Source organism: Hypanus sabinus, chromosome 8 (genome assembly GCF_030144855.1).
Source record: "Hypanus sabinus isolate sHypSab1 chromosome 8, sHypSab1.hap1, whole genome shotgun sequence".
NCBI lineage: Eukaryota > Metazoa > Chordata > Chondrichthyes > Myliobatiformes > Dasyatidae > Hypanus > Hypanus sabinus.
The window spans coordinates 149470167-149492694 of NC_082713.1; the positions used below are offsets into that span (position 1 = coordinate 149470167).

The 22528-nt window shown below is 41.4% G+C and overlaps 1 long non-coding RNA gene across 1 annotated transcript in view; it reads right to left on the reverse strand.

Moving 5' to 3' along the window:
- Positions 1-1141: 1141 nt before the first annotated feature.
- Positions 1142-22528, reverse strand: part of LOC132397822 (uncharacterized) — a 37335-nt gene continuing 15948 nt past the window's right edge. Inside the window, exons 2-3 of the long non-coding RNA XR_009513458.1 lie at positions 19818-20153; positions 1142-2761 (exon numbers count right to left, since the gene is read on the reverse strand). This is a non-coding gene — a long non-coding RNA (uncharacterized LOC132397822). The remainder of the gene's footprint in view (positions 2762-19817; positions 20154-22528) is intronic.

Here is a 22528-nt window from a genome sequence, read left to right on the forward strand (position 1 = left end):
AATCTAAAGTCTGCTGCATCAGTCATCTGATAGTCCAGGTTTAATTAAGTCTTTGAAATATGTTAAGGTAAACAAAAATGTATGGATAAGGCAGGAGAATAGGGTGAATTGGACTGTTCTACAAAGAATCAGCACTTGATGGGGTTAAATCACCTCCTTTGCAACTTATGAATTGCTTTTTAAATGTTGGGAAAACACTAGTATGGTTGGAATATCTCGTGACGGATACTCAACCAGTGACCATAAAGCCACATTATTAATGTAGCTGTTCTATGGTCAATAGTAAGCACCAGAATATCGATAGCAGGTAAAGTAGTGTTGGCAATGCCAAAGAATATTGGGGATAGGTGGTTAAACTCGAGTTAGAGATGGTCATCTTTGACTGGTGTTTCTGTGGTATTAGTGTTACTTGTCAATTATTGGCCCATTGCTAAATTTTTTTCAGGTCTCCGTCCTTGCTGAGATGGACTGCTTATTTTGCTCAAGAGCTGCAAATGAAATTGAGCACTGAATGGACATCCAAACTTCTGCTCTCATGATGGAAAGGAGGAGCAGAAATTGATTGTACCTATGACATTATCCCAAGCAACTCCTGCAGCGATGAGCTGAGGCTGGGGGGTGGTCAGGTAATTTCAGGACCACATTACCTTGCTTTGTAGTTTTCCCGTTGGTGCCCATTGACTTCAGCTTTACCAGAGTGTATTGATACCACACTTGATTAAAAGCTGTCTGAACATCAAGGGGTGTTCAGCCTCACCTCATCTCTGGAATTCAGTTCTTTGCAGTGTGGTGCAGTCTATAAATGAGTGGTCCATGTGAAATCCAAATTCCACAATGGTGAATTGCTTTTGACACTGTTGACAACTGCTCGGTAATGATTGAGTGTAGACTGGTTGGACAATAATCGGACAGATTGAACCAACTGGCAGAACCCGAATCAGCACAGTATAGCAACTTAATAGTGTGGCTTGCTGAATTAAAAAGGAAAACATATTTATGTTTAGTGAGATGCAAGATACAAAGTACAAAGTAAATTTATATCAAAGTACATATGCGCCACCATATGCAACCCTTAGATGCATATTCTTGTTGACATACTCAGTAAATCCAAGAAACATAATAGAATCAATGAAAGACAGGACAGACAAGCAACCAAGGTGCACTGCAGATGCTGTGATCAGATCAAGACGTACAAACAAGCTGGATGAATTCAGCAGGTCGGGCAGCATCCGTTGAAAGGAGCAGTCAATGTTTCGCATCGAGACCCTTCGTCAGGACAGACAAGCAACCAGTGTGCAAAGGACACCAAGTGGAGCAAATACAAAGGAATAAAAATAAATAAACAATAAATATTCAGAACATGAGATGAAGAGTCCTTGAAAGCAAGTCCATGGTTTGCGGGAACAGTTCAGGATGGGGTGAGTGAAGTCGAGTGAAATTATCCCCACTGGTCCAAGAGCCTGATGGATGAGGGAAAATAACTGTTCATGAGCCTGATGCTGTGGGTCTTGATGATGGACGCTGCTTTCCCGCGACAGTGCTCCATGCAGATGTGCTCAGAGCTGGGGTGGGCTTTACCTGTGATGGATTGGGCTAATTCCACTACCTTTTGTAGGGTTTTCCGTCCAAGATCGTTGTTGTTTGTATAGCAGGCCATGATGCAACTGGTTAATTATACTCTCCACCACGCATCTTTAGAAATTTGTCGGAAGTTTTAGATATAATGCCAAATCTCCGCAAACTTTTAAGGAAGTAGAGGCACTGCTGTGTTTTCTTCATAATTTTGCTTATGTTTTTAGCCCAGGATATATCCTTTGAAATAATGACAACACAGAATTTAAAGGAGCCTCCTCCCCTGATCCTTGATGAGGACTGGCTCACAGACCACTGGTTTCCTCCTTCTGAAGTCAATAATCAGTTCTTTGCTGACATTGAGTGAGAGGTTGTTGTTGTGGCACAGCTCAGCCAGATTTTCAATCTTGCTCCTATATGCTGATTCATTACCACTTTTGATTTGGCCAACAACAGTGGTGTCATGAGCAAACTTAAATATGGCATTGGGGCTGTGCTCAGCCTCTCAGTAATCAGTATAAAGCGAGTAGAGCAGGGGGCCAAGCACACAGCCTTGTAGTACACCTGTGCTGATGGAGATTGTGGAGGAGATGTTGTTGCTACATCAAACTGACTGGGGCCTGCAAATGAGGAAATCGAGGATCCATTTGCACAAGGAGGTATCAAGGCAAAGGTTATGAAGCCAATTGATCCATTTTGAGGGAATAATAGCATTGAATACCGAGCTGTAGTCAATAAAGAAAATCCTGTTTTATGCAACTTTGCTGTCCTGATGTTCCAAGGTTTAGTGAAGAGCCAATGAAATAGCCTCTGCTGTAGACCTATTGTGTCAACAGGCAAATTGGAGCAGATCCAAGTTCTTCTCAGGCAGGAGTTGTTATGTTTCATCACCAACTTCTCAAAGCATTTCGTCTCAGTAGATGTAAGTGCTACAAGTTGATAGCCACTCAGGCAGGTTACCAGCCTCCAGTATAATTGAAGCCTACTTGAAGCATTTAGGTACCTCAGACCGCTGAAGTGAGAGGTTAAGGGTCTCAGTGAATGCTCCAGGCAGTTGATCAGCACAAGTCTTTAGTACTCAGCCAGGTACCCCATCTGGGCTGGATGCATTCCATGGGTTCAGCCTCCCGAAGGATGTTCTCACGTCAGTCTCAGAGGCTGAAATCACAGGGTTATCGGGGGCTAAAGGCTGAAAAATAAGAATCAGAATCAGGTTTATTATCACCGGCATGTGACTTGAACAAAATAGCTCATTGGAATACCTATAGTTTATTTAACAATGTAATCACTTTCCTAAGTGGCATCTTTAAATTGTGTTGTATGTGTTCTCAAGGGCATATGATAAAATGGCCAACATAGGACCTGGGTGAGAGATGTCACTGCATCCTAATCTAATTGTGTGCCTTTTTCTGCCACATTTGCTTATGCTTTGTCTAGCATTTGGACCTGGATGAGCCAAAACACCTTCCAACTAATTATCTGCAAAGAAAGAGAACAGCAGAAACATTTTTACTAAGTTAATAGGGGGTGTAAAATGTATTAATCGGGGTTAGTGACTGAAGCAGGAATCTTGATAGCATTCAGGTAGCTGAAGGAAAATCAAATAAAGCAACACAAGAGGAAGGTCAGTTTATTGGATTGGGACTCCTCTCATGTGGGTTTAAATATCAATCTGGACCAGTGGAATCAAATGCTTCTTTCCTTGCTATAATTTCAGCTTTTTTTTTGCCCTTTGCCATTTAAAATGTATGACATGTTGCTCTACTTTTAGAAATAGTTTGACATCATTTTCTCAAACTTTAATGATAGGGGAAAAGTTAAAATTACTTTCTTTAGTGATGAGAGTGCATGTAGATTTGTTGCAACTCCAAAGTGATTAATGTTGCTTGTATTAACTATTGCAGTTTGGAATGAGGCTGAGATACTGAAATTCATGACCATGATCTTGTGGGAAGACATGCTGAGCTAACATACTGCTCTTCATTTGTCTGAGAGTATGATATCTTTGATTTGTAAATACACACTTGGTCTATTATTTCCTTTTTCCACGTGCATGGAGTTTGTACCACTTTCTCCTATAGGTACTTCAACCATAATAACAAATCAAACAGAGCACTTAGGTTTTCACAGGAAGTTTTTGCAGGATTGCTAGGCAAAATCTAAATTCTACCAGCTAAAGTAGCTCATGTTTTTTAGGAAGATGATTGTAGTTCCACTTTGAATTTTGATTTCCCCTAGATGGTAGTGGCATACAGAACTTGCATTTCCCTATGAATTACCACTGTTTTGGACTTCATAGCTGCTTGCTGATGGTTGTTTGCCAGACTTTTTATGACTGGGTTCCATAGTTGTGCTGTCGAGTACAGTGACAGAGTGCAACATTGTCATAATTTATGCCAGAGAAACCTGAACCAGTCTTCATTATACAATTGGTGAGGGACCAAGTGGTAGTATGCTTAAGTACTTTTGAATCAAAGTAGTTCTGTTAAGTCTTTTTAATTGTTGTTTAAGCATGATAAATGCAGTGTTGAGTTTTATAACTTTTAATTATCTTTCTTTTGTTTGGCTTATAAAAATTATTACATTTTTCTGAATAGTAGAGACGTTGATAAATTTAACAGCTGGCTAAGCGAAGGACTTATCCTATTCCTACCCAACATGGTGGGATTTATGTGCACAAGGCCCCCCTATCACATAGACCATATCTAGAATATAAGGTTAGCATCTTGCAAGAAGTTGACATCGGGATATTGATGAAAGGTCTGCATTTATCAGTGATGAACACAGGCAGCTCACTGCGGGCAGGAAGTTCTGGACCAATAATTTGCTGTGATTTTTGATGTTAACTAGAACAGTTCAACAGAGGAATAGACCCCAAGGCTCACAAAGTTTGTGCCAAACATGAAGCAATTTAAATGAACCCTATCTGCCTGCACATCATCTGTAATACCTCACCCCCAACTTCTTTCTGTTTATGTGCCTATCTCAATGCCTCAAACATTGCTCTCTACCACATTTAGCACATTCCAGGACCTGTCACTATCTGTGAAAAACAAAAGCTTGCCGTGCAAATCTCCTTTAAACGTTTCCTCTCACCTTAAATCTGTGCCCTCTAGTATTCAATATATCTAACTTGTCGAAAAAGACTCTGACTAGCTTCCCTATCTATGAATTTATATACTTCTATCAGATGGTCTCTTTGCATCTGTCTTCCAGATAAAATTATCCCAGTTTGCCCAACCTCTCTTTATAACCAATACTCGTTAATCCTGCAAACATCATAGTGAACTTCTTTCAAATCCTCTTCAAGTTTGTACATCCTGTAATGCAAGAAACAGAGCTACACACAATACTCTAAATGTGGCCTAACCAAAGTTTTATACAACTGCACTGTGCCATGCCAAACTTTTATTCTCATAGCTCCAGCCTATAAAGGCAAGCATGCCTCTTTACCTTTAACCTTATCTACTTATATTGCCAGTTTAGGGACCTACGGACTTGTACTGCAAGATCCTTCTGTACACCAATGGTCTCAAGCAATTTACTCTATACTTTCCTTTTTTTTTCAGCCTTTGAAAGTGGAATAGCTCATACACATTTGAAACATCAAAAGCCTGGAACAATCAAATGCCTGTCCTGCCCTTCTCCTATCAACGTGTCTGTAATGGCTACAGCATCATAGTTCATGTACTAATCCAGACTATGAATTCATCTGCGTTACTTGTACTTCTCCTTACTTTGGAATAAATTCACTTTTCCCATCGGTCCCACTGTATTCACTAATGTGACCTGAGCTATCCTTTTCAGAGATGACATGACCCAACCTCTAACTTCTCAACTCTTCCACCTGCTGACCTACTGCTCTGGTTACCAATCCCCTCTCATATTAGTTTAACCCTCCGCGGTGGTACAAGCAAACTTCCCAGTGAGGATGCTGGTGCCTCTCCTGTTTAGGTGCAACCTTGTACAGATCCCACTTACATTTGAAGGGAGCCCAATAAAGCCACCCCTTCTGCACCAGCCATACCTTCAGCTATGCTACCTTCCTGTTTCTTGCCTTGAATACCACATGGCACAGAGAGTAATCCTGAGATTACAATCTCACAGCTCGTGTAACAAAAATAGGTGCAGATCCAATAAGCCATCCAAACCTGTCATCCCAGTACCTGACTCTTTGGTGTCATCTAATTTAAAATCTTCCCATAGTTTCTGCCCCAGCTGGACAGATTTTAAATGGATGCATCTAAGGATGAAAGTAAAAGGGTCCACAAACAGATGTGGGAACTTCATGCAACATACTGCTCACTGGAGGAATTTAGTGGGTCAGACGGCATCGATGAAGGGAGTTGGACAATTGGTATTTTGGATTGACCTGAAACATCAGCTGTCCATTTCTCTCTGTCGGTGCTGCCTGACCCACCAAGTTCCTCCAGCTTTTTGTGTATTGCTCCAGATTCCATTATTTGCAGTCTCTTGTGACTTCACACAAATTTAATATTTCACCAATTCCCAGCCAGCCTGGTGCTAGAACCCTTGGATAATACAAATCTTAATCAAAATTTGCTGATCCACTTAACCACATTATCATTCAGATTATTGATATAGAAGACAAACACTAACAGACCCAGTATCAATTCCTGCGGCACTCCATTAGTGATAGGCTTCTATTCAGAGAGGCGACCATCGACTACCACTCTCTGACTTCTCCTGCAAAGCCAATGTCTAATCCAATTTACTACCTCATCTTGAATGCTAAGCGATTGAATCTTCTTGACCAGCCTCCCATGTAGAACTTGCTAAATTCTATGCACACAAAATCCACTGCCTTTCCTTCATCAACTTTCTTGGTAATATTCTTGAAAAACTCTATAAGCTGGGTTAGATATGAACTACTCCATACAAAGCCATGCTGTCTATCCCAATACTCATATATCCGTTCCATTGGAATACCTTCCAATAATTTTCCCACTACTGATGTCAGGCTCAAAGGCCTATAATTTTCTGTTTTTTTCTTAGAAACTTTCTTAAATATGGAACAACATTAGCTATCTTCCAGTCTTCCTCACCTGTCATTAAGTATTATTTAAATACCTCTGCAGGGGCCCCTGCAATTTATGCACTTGCCTCCCAGAGGGAACATCTTGTCAGGCCCTGGGGACTTGTCCACCGTGATTTGCCTCAAGACAGCAAATACATCCTCTTCTGAACCTGTATAGATTCCATGACGTTGATGCTGCTTTGCCTCAGTTCGATATGATTCTGTGTACATCGTCAGAATAAATACAGATGCAAAAAAATCTGGTTGAGATATTCCCCATCTCTTTTTGGCTCCATGTATGGATTACCATTCTGATCTTCCAGAGGACCAATTTTGTCCTTTGCAATCCTTTTGCTCTGAACATATCTGTAGGATCCCTTAGGACTCTCCTTGAATTTGTCTGCGAAGGCAACATCATCCCTCCTTTTAGCCCTCCAGATTTCTTTCTTGAGTGTTCTTTTGTATTTCTTATACTCGTCAAGTACTTCATTTGTTCCTACCCATCTATACCTGTTATGCACCTCTTTTTTTTTCTTTCCCAGGACCTCAATATCTCTCAAAAGCCAAGTTTCCCTCAACCTATTATTCTTGCGTCTTATTCAGACAGGCACATATAAGCTTTGTATTCTCAAGTGTTCACTTTGGAAAGCGTAAATCAGTGGGTTGTTGTTATGTCTCCTGCTTGCTATGAAAATGAAGGACACCTCTCTGTCTCTTGCCAGGGAGAGAGAGAGCCTGTGGTTTGTCAAATGTCGGATGAAGTACAAAACCTTTGGGGTAACTTTGGTCTGTGTCTTTATTATTGCTTAGCACACGCTTGGGCTCGGTGACGGTATTGATGCGCTTTGTTTTGCTGGTGGAGGGAAGGGGATCATTGCTTGCTACTGCTTACTCATGGGAGGGGGGATCTGGGGTGGGGAATTTGGGGTTATCACGTTCATTCTTTGGGGCACTTCTCTGTTTTCATGGATGCTTGCGAAGAAAAAACATTTCAGGATGTATATTATATACATTTTTCTGACAATAAATTTGACCTTTGAACCTTTGACTACAGTACAGTACTGGAAATCTATCAAGTCAGGTCACTTTTTATTGTCATTTTGACCGTAACTGCTGGTACAGTACACAGTAAAAACAAGACAGTGTTTTTCAGGACCACGGTACTACATGAAACAAAAACTACACTGAACTACGTAAAACAACACAGAAAAAAACTACAGTAGACTACACACCTACCCAGGACTGCATAAAGTGCACAAAACAGTGCAGGCATTACAATAAATAATAAACAAGACAATAGGCACAGTAGAGGGCAGTAAGTTGGTGTCAGTCCAGACTCTGGGTATTGAGGAGTCTGATGGCTTGGGGGAAGAAACTGTTACATAGTCTGGTCATGAGAACTCGAATGCTTCAGAGCCTTTCCCCAGATGGCAGGAGGGAGAAGAGTTTGTATGAGGGGTGTTTGGGGTGTGGTGTAAATGTCTGTAATGGTGGGAAGAGAGACCCCGATGATCTTCTCAGCTGACCTCACTATCCACTGCAGGGTCTTGCGATCTGAGATGGTGCACTGAAGATGCAGGCTTTTTTAAAAATGATTAAATGCTTCATGCCATTTTCCGAAAGTAAAGGTGGAAAGAGTTGGTCTAAAACAGGGTTCCCACAGACCTCTTGCTTAATTGTATCGCTCCATGACACATAAAATGTTGGGAACCTCTGGTCTAAAATTTGATCCTGCTGAGAGTATCTAGAGATCTGCTTCTGTGTAATTGCCATGAAATTGCCATTACCCAGCCACTGTTTATTCCATTAGCCAAAGGAGAGTTTCTGCTTCTTTATTTAAGTTATTGATTATGAACTGACAGTCCCCTGCTCAAACACATGCAGAAATAATATCACCATATGTCCTGCTTTGCAGAATGCTGAGATGTTGGTCTTTTTGAAATCTTCGTAAAGGTTATTCAGTGATTATAATTCACATGTTTACACATGTTTAAAACCAGTGCTATAGTATGGTAACCAAATCCATGCAGTTGTATATCCTGCTGAAAATTATCTTTATGGTATATGGTTTTTAAAACGATCTCACTAAACAGTGCTTCCCTAACTATCTCACCTAAAACTTAAACTAGTACTTCCAGCTCATCCTCATTGCAGCCCTTGTAGACCTTCTTGGGTATCTTCATCCCCATTTCATAGTGCGTGACTTATGCTCTGTATTATTACTGGGAAAACTGAAATCATCTGCTTTGAATTAGAAAAATATAATTTCAGTTTTGAGTATTCTGGCCTGTATAGGTCAAAAGAGGATTAAATTACTTCTAATAAATCATAATCAATATTCATTTGTTGGCAAGATCTAGGAAATAACTTTTTCCAGCCACTGGATTGGGATGAATCCAAATCTAGATTGGAAAAGCGAAATCCGTCATTTCATTAATTTCATTATAGCTGTTGCGGCATATTTGCATGAAAGTAAATTTCTATAAATAAAATATATCTGTGGTACAAAGTAAGAAGAAAACATACATCTTAGTGCATCTCCTGCATATCTTTGCAGCCTCTCTTACTGCACTGCGATCTGTGAACCTCTGAATATTTTTGTTATTGTCGTACTCCCCTACAATTACATCAGACTAAATACAGTCGACTCTCCTTATCCACGGGTTTCGCATGCACGGATTCAACCAACCGCGGATCGGGAAAACCTGGAAGTTCTCTCTCCAGCACTCGTTGTTTGAGCATGTACAGACTATTTTTTCTTGTCATTATTCCCTAAGCAAAATAGTATAACATTGTATTAGGTATTATAAGTAATCTAGAGATGATTTAAAAGTACAGGCAGTCCCCGGGTTATAAACAAGTTCCATTCCTGAGTCTGTCTTTAAGTCAGATTTGAAGTCGGAACAGCTACATCTGGTATTATTTATCGTCAGTTACTCAAACGTTTGTCTTAGTATACAGTATATATTTTAGCTTTCTATGCATATAAAACACTTAAGAAACATATGTATTTCAATAATTAAACCACTGCGTTGCTTAGTAATAATTGCAGCTTTCATCGGGGCAGGGCCTTTCACATGCTCCATTAAAATTGTTCCGATCGTTGACTGACTGCAGCCTAACGCTTTTCCAATGTCCAATGGTGTTTCACCTCTTTCTAATCACTTTATTTCCACCACTTTATTTTCAATCATGATCGTGATTATTTTCATGAACAGAAACAATGCAGATTCAGAGCTGCACCGCCGGATCCTAATGTCCACCGCACTGAGACAGGTTAAATAAGGGACTTGAGCATCCATGTTTTTTGGTATCCGCGGGGGGTCCCGGAACCAATTGCCCGCGGATAAGGAGGACCAATTGTTGTAATTGGGGTAAAATTTAATGGATGTAAATGCAGAAAAACTGTCTGCTCGTATATGACAGGTGTTTGTAAGTTGGTGTTGCTCACCAGAGGAGAAACTATTACTTATTCAACACAGAGTTTTTTGGTCTTTGTTTTGTTCTTTCTTCTACAGACACTCTTGTGTTCCCCGCACGGTATGTGCCAACACCTCAAAACACTTCATTGCCTTTAAAGAGCATTGGTGCGATTTTTATCACTTCATTTTAACTTCACTGCCATTCCAAAATTCATTGTAATGTAATGCATTGTATCATATTCGAGCACTTTGCAAAAGATTTTATGGTTGAAATTGGAATTTACTGCACGAAAAGGGTCTCTTTCAGAGATCTGTATCTTAAAGCTATCTAGAAGTTTTTTTTCTGGATCTGATCTTTTGTTTTGTTGTGAAATCTGTTTTGAGGACCCAGTGCCAGATTTAATCTGCTCAGGATTTCTGTGGCTGCTGTGACTTTAAGCTGTGGCTTACAACAAGTGATTATCTTTGTCTTAAGTAATGGTGTGGATCCAGAAGGAGGAGAAATGTACCCCAATTCCATTTTAATTTTACTTGTTACTATCCCACCTTCCCCCATGATCAAACCCGACTCAAAGCAACAGTGCCAGATGTAAACGTTTGAATCACATGACCATAATGAAAAGAGAATTGAACAGTTTTGTGCCCCCTCTCCCTCCTGTTACTGCACAATGTTCGTATTCATTTTTCCCCACACTATTCCAATGTCTTGATTTTGGCTTGAGCAACTGCACCAAATACTGTTAAGAAACTTGATTGATTTTGCTGGTCAAACCTCAACCTAATTCAACTGGTGAAATACCTAAAACAGTTGGCAAAAGAGTGGAGGATTATCAGCTAAAATTCCTTGGGGAAATTTATCCCAAGACCACAAAATGGCAGTGCTTTTAATAGCTTTATTTCTATATTCAAGTTAAAGTTTCAGAAATCTAATAATGACAGGAACCAGATATACTTTCTAACTTGCCTTTTTTATTCTTTCAATTTTGCTTAATTTTCATGATGTTTCTCAATGTCCTTAATCCCAGTGACTGCAGTCATTCAGCCATCTGTAAACGACGTACTCCATGTAATGGACTTCTCAATTAACCTCTTGTAGGTTAATTGTTTCACTTAACGTTTCTGAAAGTAACTGCAATCTTACAGCAGGAAGTCTATATTATTTTCAATGCAACATATGAACAAAATTGTAAGTACTTTATCAATGCCTGGACTCAGAGTTAAATGCCAAAACCTTCGTTATAGCTAAACTTTGCCGTATTGCTTTCTTTCCACATTAGTAAAACTAATAAATTAATTGGTCCAGGAAGTAGAAGCACAGCCAAAAAATATATTTATATTTAAAGGCAAGTGCATACCCAACAATAGCAGTTGCTGGATTACGTGTACCTGATATTTAATTCCTGGAAAAAAATATTTCCTGATGAAAAACACAGGATCCAACTTCAAGAAATTGCATCATTGTTTAAAAACCAAAAATGGCCACAAGAGATTTTAAAATAAGTTTAAGGAGTTATGTTCATCTCTGGCAGGAACAGAGAAAGGGCTGTGGTTACCTACGCTGCTAACAATTCCATTCCATGGATTTACATTTTGGGTGTATTGCTGATTGGCCATGAAGCAAATTTGGTCTCCCGTTAAACCCATGGATGGGCTACGCATCTGACTTCTGCCGTATGTTTCAGCTCTTACAACATTTCCTATTAACAATGACAGCAGTTTGGTGATGACATATTTAGGGCTCCTTGAGGCCATGGGGCTTGTTATTTGAGTTGCTTTTTATATTACTTTTGTGGCCTAAGTTGAGTAACAGGATTTTAAATTAGAAAATACACTTTTCTGGTGATGTGAGTCCTGAGGTTCCTGTGCCTTTTACCTGATGGTAGCAGCGAGAACAGAGCAAGGCCTGGGTGGTGAAGATCTTTGATGATGGATGCTGCTTTCCACTGAGAGTATTTCATTTAGCTCTGCTCAGTGGCTGGAAGAGGTTTATCCCTGTATATCTGGTTGTAAATGTGTCTGAAAATTTTTGGACATCCATATGGTGCTGTACGCTGGTGCCTAGAATTTCAAACACTTAAAGCATGCATTTTATGACCCTTGCCCTTGTATTCTATTATAAAAGCTGTCAGTGAACATAGCTGGGGTTCCCCACTGCGCACAATGCAACCTTGGATTCTGCACTTTCATGCAGAAAATATGCCTAAACACAGAGGGCACTGTCACTCACACAATGCTGACGTCACTCTTCGTGCAATATGAACAGTGATATTGCTGCTTTAGTATCTTCAAGATTATTTAACATCATTTCCTGTCTACAAGTTTAAAGGAGAACAGAACATTTGTTATTCAGGATCTGATGCAGCAGGTAAAGAAACACACTAAGAGAACACAACAAGCACAAAAACATAAGATAGCTGATATATGTAGATTGATAGTGTGTACATAAAGTGATGCTGGGTACAGGAGTGTCTGTACATAAGGTGACTCTGACAGGAAATGGTAAAGTGGTGGTGTCTTACTGCTTGGTCAAGTTACCTGGTTTTGAGTCTGGTGGTCCTGGTGTGGAAGCTACATAGCCTGCTCCCTGATGGGAGTGGGACAAACAGTCCATGAGCAGGGTGGGTGGTGTTGTTTCGTGATGCTGCTGGCCTTTTTCTGGCACTTTTCTGTATATACGTCCTTGATGGCTGGTAGCCCGGTGCTGGTGCTGTGTTGGGCAGTTTTGACAACCCGTTGTAGAACCTTCTGTTGTACCTGTTGTAGCGAGTATTGGAAAGCAAAAAGGAAATACTCTGGGGCAGGAACAGGAAAGCAGGGTCTGACAGCAGGCCTCTGACGGAATGCCTTACATAAACAAGCATCTGCATTGTTGTTGGGTAATATATTAAAAAGATGAGGATGGATTCAATTGCAGATTTAATGTAATTTTCAATGCAAGGAGTGGTGTAGGAAAGGCAGATAAGCTCAAGGCATGGTTTAACACATGGAATTATGATATTGCAGCCATTGATGAGACAATTGTAGGAGGGGCATAATTGGCAACTCAACATTGCAAGGTTCTATTGTATTAGAGCTGGAGGGGGGAGGATAAAGGGGGAGGGAAGAGTCACAGCAATGCTCAATTAGGACAGACTGGAGAACTTGTCTAGTGAGGCTTTATGGATGGAACTGAGGAATAAGAAAGGTATGACCATGTTAATGGAACTGTATTATAGACCACCCAGCAGTCTGCGGGATTCAGAAGAACAAATTTGTAGAGAGATCACAGACTGTTGCAAGAAACACAAGGTAGGTGGTGGTAGGTGGTTTTAACTTTTCTCATACTGACTGGCACTCGCATAGGTGTGGGTGGGTTTGTCAGATGTATTCAGGAAAGTTTCCTTAATCAGTATATAGAGGTCCCAACGAGAGAGAGTGTGTGATACTTGATCTGCTATTAGTGAATAAGACAGAGCAGGTCACAGAAGTTTGTGTAGGGTAACACTTTGCATCTAGCAATTGCAAACCATTAGTTTCAACTTAAATATGGAAAAGGAAAGGTCTGGATGGTGGGTTGAGATCCTAAATTGGTAAAGGGCCAATTTTGATGGTATCAGAAAGGATCTGACAAGTGTGGATTGGGCAAGGCTGTTTTCTGGCAAAGGTCTACATGGTAAGTGAAATTTTGAGAGTACAAAGCTTGCATGTAGTTTTTGGGAACCTTAGTTTTCAACAGATATTGAGGCTCCAGTTAAGGGTGAAACACCCTGGTTTTCTTGGCTGCACAAGCCTAGGGAAGACACTCTCCAGTCCTGCCAGACTTGTGAGATTGCGACAGCTCGTCCCTCCCCAATCCCCGATTTGTGTGGATGTGTGTAATTTGTTACCCTTTTACAAATTAATGCCACAAAATAACAGACATGATTAAAAGAATTATATTTATGAATCTTAATTTAACTAGAGAGTTAGAAAAGAATAACAAAAAGAAAAGGGCTCTTTCTAATTAAACAGTCAAATGTGCACAAGTTGGAGGCCATCTTGAACTTCCCTGTCACTCATGCACTGGCCCTCGGTCAGCGTGAAAGCCCATATCACCTTCCGAACGTCGCTCTCAATCTATCTTGAACAAACGGGTTTCTCACCGAATTGTACGCTATGACCTGTTCTTCCCAGCATCTTCTCTCTTCATCTCACACCAAACAAAGCCCCAAGACCAACCTTATTGTCCCTCACCAAGAAAACTTGGCTAATTGGATGGTATGCATTCAACATCATCCCTTTTCTTCATCCCAAACAACTGAAAGCAGAACAGACTGCACTTACAGAACTGCTAAATGAAATACCTACAGCGTAACAGTAAAGATGTGAACCAGGGCATTACAAGAGGGAAAACAAGAGGTGCAGATCAGATTTAGGCAGGCATGAACAAATAAGGTGATTATGCTGTATTAGAAATGCTGGAAAACAATTGTGAAAGAAATCAGGAGGGCTAAAAGAAGGCATGAGGTTGCTCTAGCAGACAAGGTGAAGGAGAATCCCAAGGGAGTCTACAGATATGCTAAGAACAAAAGGATTGCAAAGGCCAAAATTGGTCCTCTGGAAGATTAGAACAGTAATCTATGCATGGAGCCAAAAGAGATGAGGAAGATCTTAAATGGACTTTTTTTGCATCGGTATTTACTCGGGAGATGACACAGAACCTACAGAAATGAAGCAAAGTGGCAGTGAGCTCATGGACAGAGGAGGAGGTGTTTGCTGTCTTGAGACAAATTAGGGTGGATAATCCCCAGGGCTTGACAAGGTGTTCCCTCAGATCCTATGGGAGGCAAGTGCAGAAACTGCAGGGACCCTAACAGACATACTTAAATCATCCTTGGTGACAGGTGAGGTACCGGAGGATTGGAAGATAGCTAATGTTTAAGAAGAGCTCTAAAAAATAAACCAAGAAATTATAGGCCAGTGAGCCTGATATCAGTAGCGGGAAAGTTCTTGAAGGTATTCTAAGGGACCGGATATGTGAGTACTTGGATAGACAGGGACTGATTAGGGATAGTCTGCATGGCTTTGTGCAAGGTAAGTCATGTCTAACCAATCTTATAGAGTTTTTTGAGGAAGTTTCAAGGCACTTGACAGGGTCCCGTATGGAAGATTTGTTCAGAAGTTTCTGTCACTTGGCATCTCAGATGAGGTGGTAAATTGGATTCGTCATTGTCTTTGTGAGAGAAGCCAGAGAGTCATAGTAGATGGTTGTCCCTCTGACTGGAGACCTGTGACTGGAGACCGAGTGGAGTGCCACAGAGATCAGTGCTGGCACCATTATTGTTTGTGATCTATATCAGTGATCTGGATGATAACATAGTTAACTGGATCAGCAAATTTGTGCATAACACCAAGATAGGAGGTATAGTGGATAGCAAGGAAAGCTATCAGAACTTGCAGCAGGATCTGGACCAGCTGCTAAAATGAAGTGCGATATGGCAGATGGAATTTAATGCAAACAAGTGCAAGGTGTTGTACTTCATTTGGACCAAACAGGGTAGGTCTTAAACCATGGTCAGTAAGGCACTGAGGAGTGCAGTAGAACAGAGGATCTGGGAAAAAAAGGTCCATAATTCATTAAAAGTTGTCAGCACAAGTAGATAGGGTCACAAAGAAAGCTTTTCATATCTCGAAGTATTGAGTACAGGTGATGTGATGTATGTTGAAGTTAAATAAGTTGTAGGTGAGGCCTAATTTGGAGAATTGTGTGTCGTTTTAGTCACCTCCCTGCAGGAAGGAGGTAAATAAGTCTGAAAGAGTACAGAGAAAATTGTTGCTGAGACTGGAGAGCCTGAGTTATAAGGAAAGATTGAAAAGGTTAAGACTTTATTCCTTGGAATGTAGAAGACTGAGGAGAGTTGATAAAGGTATACATAATTATGAGGGGTATAGATAAGATCGATGCAAGCAGGCTTTTTCCACTAAGGTTTGGTAGGATTACAACAAGAGGTCATGGGTTAAAGTTAAAAGCTGAAATGTTTGAGGGGAACATGAGGAGAAACTTCTATACTCAGATGGTCGTGAGGGTATGGAACAAGCTACCAGTGCAAGTGATGCATGTGAGCTTGATTTCAATGTTTAAGAGAAGTTTGGATAGGTACATGGATGGCTGGGGTACAGAGGGGTGTGGTCTGTATGCAGGTCGATGGAACTAGGCAACTTAAATAGTTTGGCAAGGACTAGATGGGCCAAAGGGCCTGTTTCTGTGCTGTATTTTACTGAACTCCAACTGGAGGGCACAGCCTCAAAACTGAGGGGCGACCTTTTAGAACAGAGGTAAGGAGGATTTTTTCTCGCCAGAGAGTAGTGAATCTGTGGAATGTTCTGACACAGACTGTGGTGCAGGCCAACTCCGTGTGTATATTTAAAACAGAAGTTGATCGTTTCCACATTGGTCAGGGCATCAAATGATATGTCAAGAAGGCAGGTGTATGGGGTTGAGTGGGATCTGGGATCAGCCGTGATAGAATGGTGGAGCAGACTCGATGGACTGAATGGCCTAATTCCGCTCCTAATGGTCTTATGGACTTTTGGACTGATTTGTCTATATTTGCCTTTATTTCCTATGAATCATATGACAGAACACTTTACTCTACAAGTGATTATGAAGATTACTTTGCAGTCACCCATGATTAAATGGTTTGTGTCTATTGCTTTGAATTCTGTCACTAATCAAAAGAAATCTCTCTCTCTCTCTTTCTCTTACACACACACACACACACACACACACACACACACACACACACACACACACACACACACACACACACACACACACACAGAGGACCCTGGTGGTCACTGACTATTTATGGAACATACAACAGGCAGCCACAAGCTTGTATCATGTTTCAGGGTTAGGTTCAGCTGCTCTTTGGTGCTGAGTGTAAGTTGAAGCATTACTTGATCGCAGTGGCTGATTACTTTTTTTTAGTTTTTCTGATTACTTTGTAAGCCATTTCTGCAGTTGTACCTTGCTTCAGGATGAAGTCATGTGTCAACCCTAAACTCGGTAGCCCTTATAGCCATCAAGTAATGTGGAGGCATGATTACACTATTATAGAAAAGTGGTTTATAATTGTCATTGATATCACCTTCTGTGACTTAAAAGGACTGAAAATTAAAGGTCCCTCAGTAACTTTAATAGCTATGGACAGTGCTGATTGATCTTGTTCAAAATGTAGGTGCAAAAAAGTAACACAGCTTACACAAAAAGAACCACAGATGCAGGAATCAGAAGCAATAAATTGATCTACTGGAGGAACTCAGTGTTTCAAGCGGTTTCTCTGGGAGGAGGAGGAGGAATTCTCAATACTTTGGGTCAAAGCCCTGTATCAGAACTGAGAGAGGAGATGGCAAGTATAGATCAGAACTGGGGCGTGATGACTCAGGAGCCTGAGGTGATTGGTGGAGGGAGCAGGGATGACAGATGACAGACAGGCTGCACCAGGTGGTGTGGGCTTGGAGTTAGGAGACATTGGTTAGTGTATGATGGATGGAGTCAAACAAAGATGGAAAAAATGCAAAACAGATGGAAGAAGGGGAGTGTGAAGGTGCAGACAGCTGCTGAAGGCTGATAGACAGGAATAAAGTAAAGGTTACTGGTGCTGGAATCTGGTAAGAAAAGCTGTTGGGGCACCGCGGTAGCATTGGGGTTAGTGCAATGCTATTGCAGCTTGGGGCATCAGAGTTTGGAGTTCAAAAACACAAAATACTCTGCAGATGCTGGGGTCAAAGCAACACGCTGGAGGAACTCAGCAGGTCAGGCAGCATCCATGGAAACAAACAGTCAACGTTTTGGGCTGAGACCCTTCGTCAGAGTTTGGGGATCAATTCCGGCATCCTCTGTAAGAAAGTTCGTACGTCCTTTCCTCCAGGTGCCCTGGTTTCCTCCCACAGTCCAAAGACATTCCAGTTAGTAGGTTAATTGGCCATTGTGATTTGTTCTGTGATTAGGCTGATGTTAAATCGATGGGTTGTCAGACAGAGCAACTTGGGTGTTCGAAAGGGCCTGTTCCACAGTGTACATCTAAATAAAATGAAAGAATGAGGACTGCTCAGGGAGATTGAACTGGAGAGGTATTGGCCATGGGTGATCTATGTGAGTAGTGGGTAGATAACCCAGGAGAATGAAGATGGGTGATGAATGGCTGGGGGGAGTGTGCGGAGATAGATGGTTGGAAAGGAGACAATAATGGGAGGAGCAGAAGGGGATCATAAGGAAGAAAAAAGGTGGGGGGTGAATACCAGCAAAGGGGAAGGGTACGTAATGTTTGAAAACTCCACAGCTCATGCTCCTGGGCAAACAAGATGACCCACGTGGAATTTGAGGTGTTGTTCCTCTAGTTTAGGTTCTCCCTCACTCTAGCTGAGGACGGGTGGCTCAGGGTGGGAATGGGAGGTGAAATTAAAATTCTACACAGTTGGGAGTTCAGAGTGCAAATTGCAGAAAGAGCAGGGTGCTCTTCAAAATGGTTATCCAGGTGGGACTTTGTCTCATCGATATAGGGGAGGCCACATCAGAAGCTTCCAGTGCAGTGGTCGAGGCAGGTGGAGGTGCCTGAGAATTTTTACTACACCAGAAAAAGCTGTTTAGGTCCCTGGATGGCAGTGAGGGAGGAGGTACAAGAACAACTGCTGCAGCTCTTGCAAATGCAGAGCAAAGTGAGAGAGGGGAAGGTGGAGAGGGATGAGTGGACCAGAGAGTCACAGAGAGAATGATCCCTCTGCAGGCTCCTGTATCACCACTCTTCTCTTCATGGTGATCATTTCCCCTCTCCTCTCTCAGTCCTTACAGATATTTGACCAAAACAATCCCTTCCCTCTCACAGATACTGGTCAACAGCTGAATTCCTCCAGCAGTTTGTTATTGGAGATTCCTTACTTTGGGAAATAAATGTTTTGCAGATATTGTTCTTCTGAGTAACTGTATGGGGAAAATATTCCCTAAAAGGTCTATGTTGAGCATAGCTGTAGATTTGGCAATGATCTCATCTCCCATTTCCTTGTAATGTCTTCTTTCCCTCTACCTCTTATCCTCCTTCCAAAGACTGCTTTACCAGACCACCCATGACTCCAGCAGAACTGTTTTGAAGGCAGCCAAAAACAATGCAGCACCAGCAAAAAAAATCTCTTCTTAGAAGTCAGAATTCAGTATTGTGTCAAAAGACAGGCCAAAAAGTGCTTAAGTATTAATCGCAAGACTTAAAAGACAAATTATTAAATATCCTGTGTGTGATAGAAGAACACTTTCTGTGCCATTACTGAAAGATCCCACTGCCTGTAAACAGCATGAGAGAGCAAAGCGAAAACAAGTCCTGTGACTCCCAAAGGTTTTTCCAGAGTTTTACCCCAGCATAACTAATCTTATATCTACCATCCACTTTCCCAACCAGTTCTCCTATTTACTTTCTGGTTCTAGTTGGTTTCACAGTTTGTCTCAACATTGTGGTTTGAAATCCAGATGAAATGAACAAGGTGTCCTTCGTCTCCTAGATGACTGGAAAACCAACCAGAATTGGCTGATGGAAGTCAACTGACTTATGCTGCTGCCTCTTAATAAAAATTTGCGGTGGCATCTAAAAGCGCAGTATACATTTACGTGGTGAAATCAAAAACTCTTGCAGATACTGGAAATATAAACAGAAGCAGGAAGTACTGAGCTTCCTGTTGCCAGCTTCTTTATTCCCCGTCTCACTCCACAATGACCTATTGCTCTGCAGCCTCCTCCTGTCACAGTGAGGCCCACTCCAGCTTGGGGAAGAACTCACCTTCTGTTTGACATGTTGGAAGCTTCAGAGCTCAAAACAGAATTTTACAACTTCATGAAATTGATTTCTCAGGATTCTCCTGTGATATTATTTTGTCTTGTTTTTATTCTTGGTTTTTCTCCATCTCTGAGAGTGGGGACATGTTCAGTCTCTCCTCTTGCTTTGTCTTTTGTAACTCCCATATTATTTATGTTCTCACTTCCTGACTGCTCCTCACCAGATAACCGGTTTACAGCTTATCCCCATGGTCAGCCTGGTTTCACTCCATCAGAGACATCTTCTCCCCACACGCCCGACTGGATTACGAGTTTCTTTCATCTCTGTTTTAGTTCTGACCTTAAAAAAAGAAATGATTATCGATTTCAGGAAATGAAAAAGGTATGAGAAAGCTCATAAACAGTGAGGCAGTGGAAACAGCCTCCTGCTTTATGTTCTTGGGAGTGAACGTCACAGAGGAGCTCCCTTGGACCACCAACACTTCCTTGATTGTAGGTTCAGCAGCACCTAAACTATCTTAGGAGTTTAAAGAGAGCAAATCTGCCCCCAAAACCTGCTGGTGAACTTTTATTGATGCCTAATTCACAACTTACTGACCTACTGCATGACAGTATGGTACATAAGATTGACCAAAATAGAACGCCAGCGAGTGATCAGGACTGCACAGAGCATGACTGGGACACAACCACCAGATATGGGAACCATCTACAACTCATGATGTCTACAGCAGGCTTTCCAAATCATGATGGACTCATCCCAGCCCAGTCATCACCTGCTCAATCTACCATGTGGCTGGAGACACAGAAACAAATCTGCACGGACATCCAGAATGAAAAACAGCTATTTTCCAACACGGCTATCGTGCAACTGACAAATACCTCATGTTAGCGTTGTTTGTTTTTTTAAATTCAGTTGTAACTTAGATGTCGCTCTAAATAACTTCAATATTATTTTAAATGTAGTCATTGTGTTTTTAGTAATTGAATTGCCAGGCTGCTGTTTTGCATGGATTGGAGTAGCACTACAATCTTATTCTCCTCAGCAACAGAAACATAGAAAGTAGGTGGAGGAGTAGGCCATTTGGCCCTACGAGCCTACACCACCATTCAGTATGATCATGGCTGATCATCCAACTCAGAACCCTGTACCTGCTTTCTCTCCATACCTCCTGATCCCTTTAGCCACAAGGGCCATATCTAATTCCCTCTTAAATATAGCCAATGAACCGGCCTCAACTGTTTCCTGTGGCAGAGACACAATAATGACAATAAAGCTCTAACTAACTAACAGACAGAGGGTTGTCCAACCTGGAATGTGAATGCTGTTTCTCTTCCCACAGATGCAGCCTGACTGCTGTGTATTTCCAGCATTTTCTGCTTGTGTTGTGTACTTACAGGGGTATTCCAGGTGCACTGTGCTCCAAGTGATTTAGTTGAATGCGTACTTTGGCGAGAGGCCATATTTAGACAGATACTGTTAGTGCAGTTTTGTGTGGCAGTTAGTACAGATGTGGCATGCAGGAGTTGATTGAGACCACAGGGATCCATGCTGAATGCACCTGCAATAAGTCCTTGAACTGAAAGCACTTTGGCCTAGAAATGATCTAAGAGCCTGATTTGAATAATGCAATGCATCAGGAGTGGGGAAGTTACTTGAAGAGTCTTTCAGGAGGGGGGGGGGTCAGAAGAAAAAGCTGCAGTGGATCATCAGCTCCTTCGGTGTCCTCTGCCATTCAATAAAATCATGGGTCATCAGCTCCTTCGGTGTCCTCTGCCATTCAATAAAATCATGGGTCATCAGCTCCTTCGGTGTCCTCTGCCATTCAATAAAATCATGGGTCATCAGCTCCTTCGGTGTCCTCTGCCATTCAATAAAATCATGAGTGACTTTTTTAGATATCCCAGTGCACTTCCATCCTCTAAAGGCACAACCCTTGATTCGGTTGATATCAAAAAACTCTATCTGTTTTCCATATATCCAAAGTCTGGGTTCTCCTTCCCACCCTTGGATAATAAATTCCAAAGATTCACAATTCTCTGGGTGAAGAAACTTCTTCTCACTGAACGTAGGAATAGCTTGCAAGGGTAAATGGGACAGATCAATAAAAATCATGAAGAGAGCCAGAGTTCCAACTTAGATCAATGTGGTTTCACATTGGATGGAGTCTTACAACCCAAAGATATTTTTATTCCTCTTTTTTGTGTGCTAACCAATCCTCAATGCACACCCATCATATTACCTCCAATAGCATGTTGAGTGATGCTTTACTGAAGGCTTTCAGACAAGAACTATTGATGTTGCTCAGTCCATTTACTTTTCCCAAATGCCCCATTATCCCCATTATCTCTTTCTTGATGGTTTTCAGCTGATGTCAGGCTAACCAGTCTGCAATACCTTGCTTTCTCTTTCTGATTTCCCACATTTGCTACCAATTAATCTGTTGCAACCATTCTGCACTTGCTGGGTTTTTTTCTGTAAGAGGTGTAGTGCTTATTACTATATTTAAAGACATTTCTGTTGCTGTCATATCTTTTAATGTCATTTCCTAATCCATGATTTTCTGTAAAAAAAAATAAAAATCCATTTTTGGTGGGAGAGGGTCCGGAGTATGCAACTAGAAGCACAGCAGGGCTCAGAAGCTGGTGGTGGGCGAGCCAGAACCTTTGCATTTGTCCAAGAGGTACAAAGTTATTACAGCCTATGTGGATGAGAAC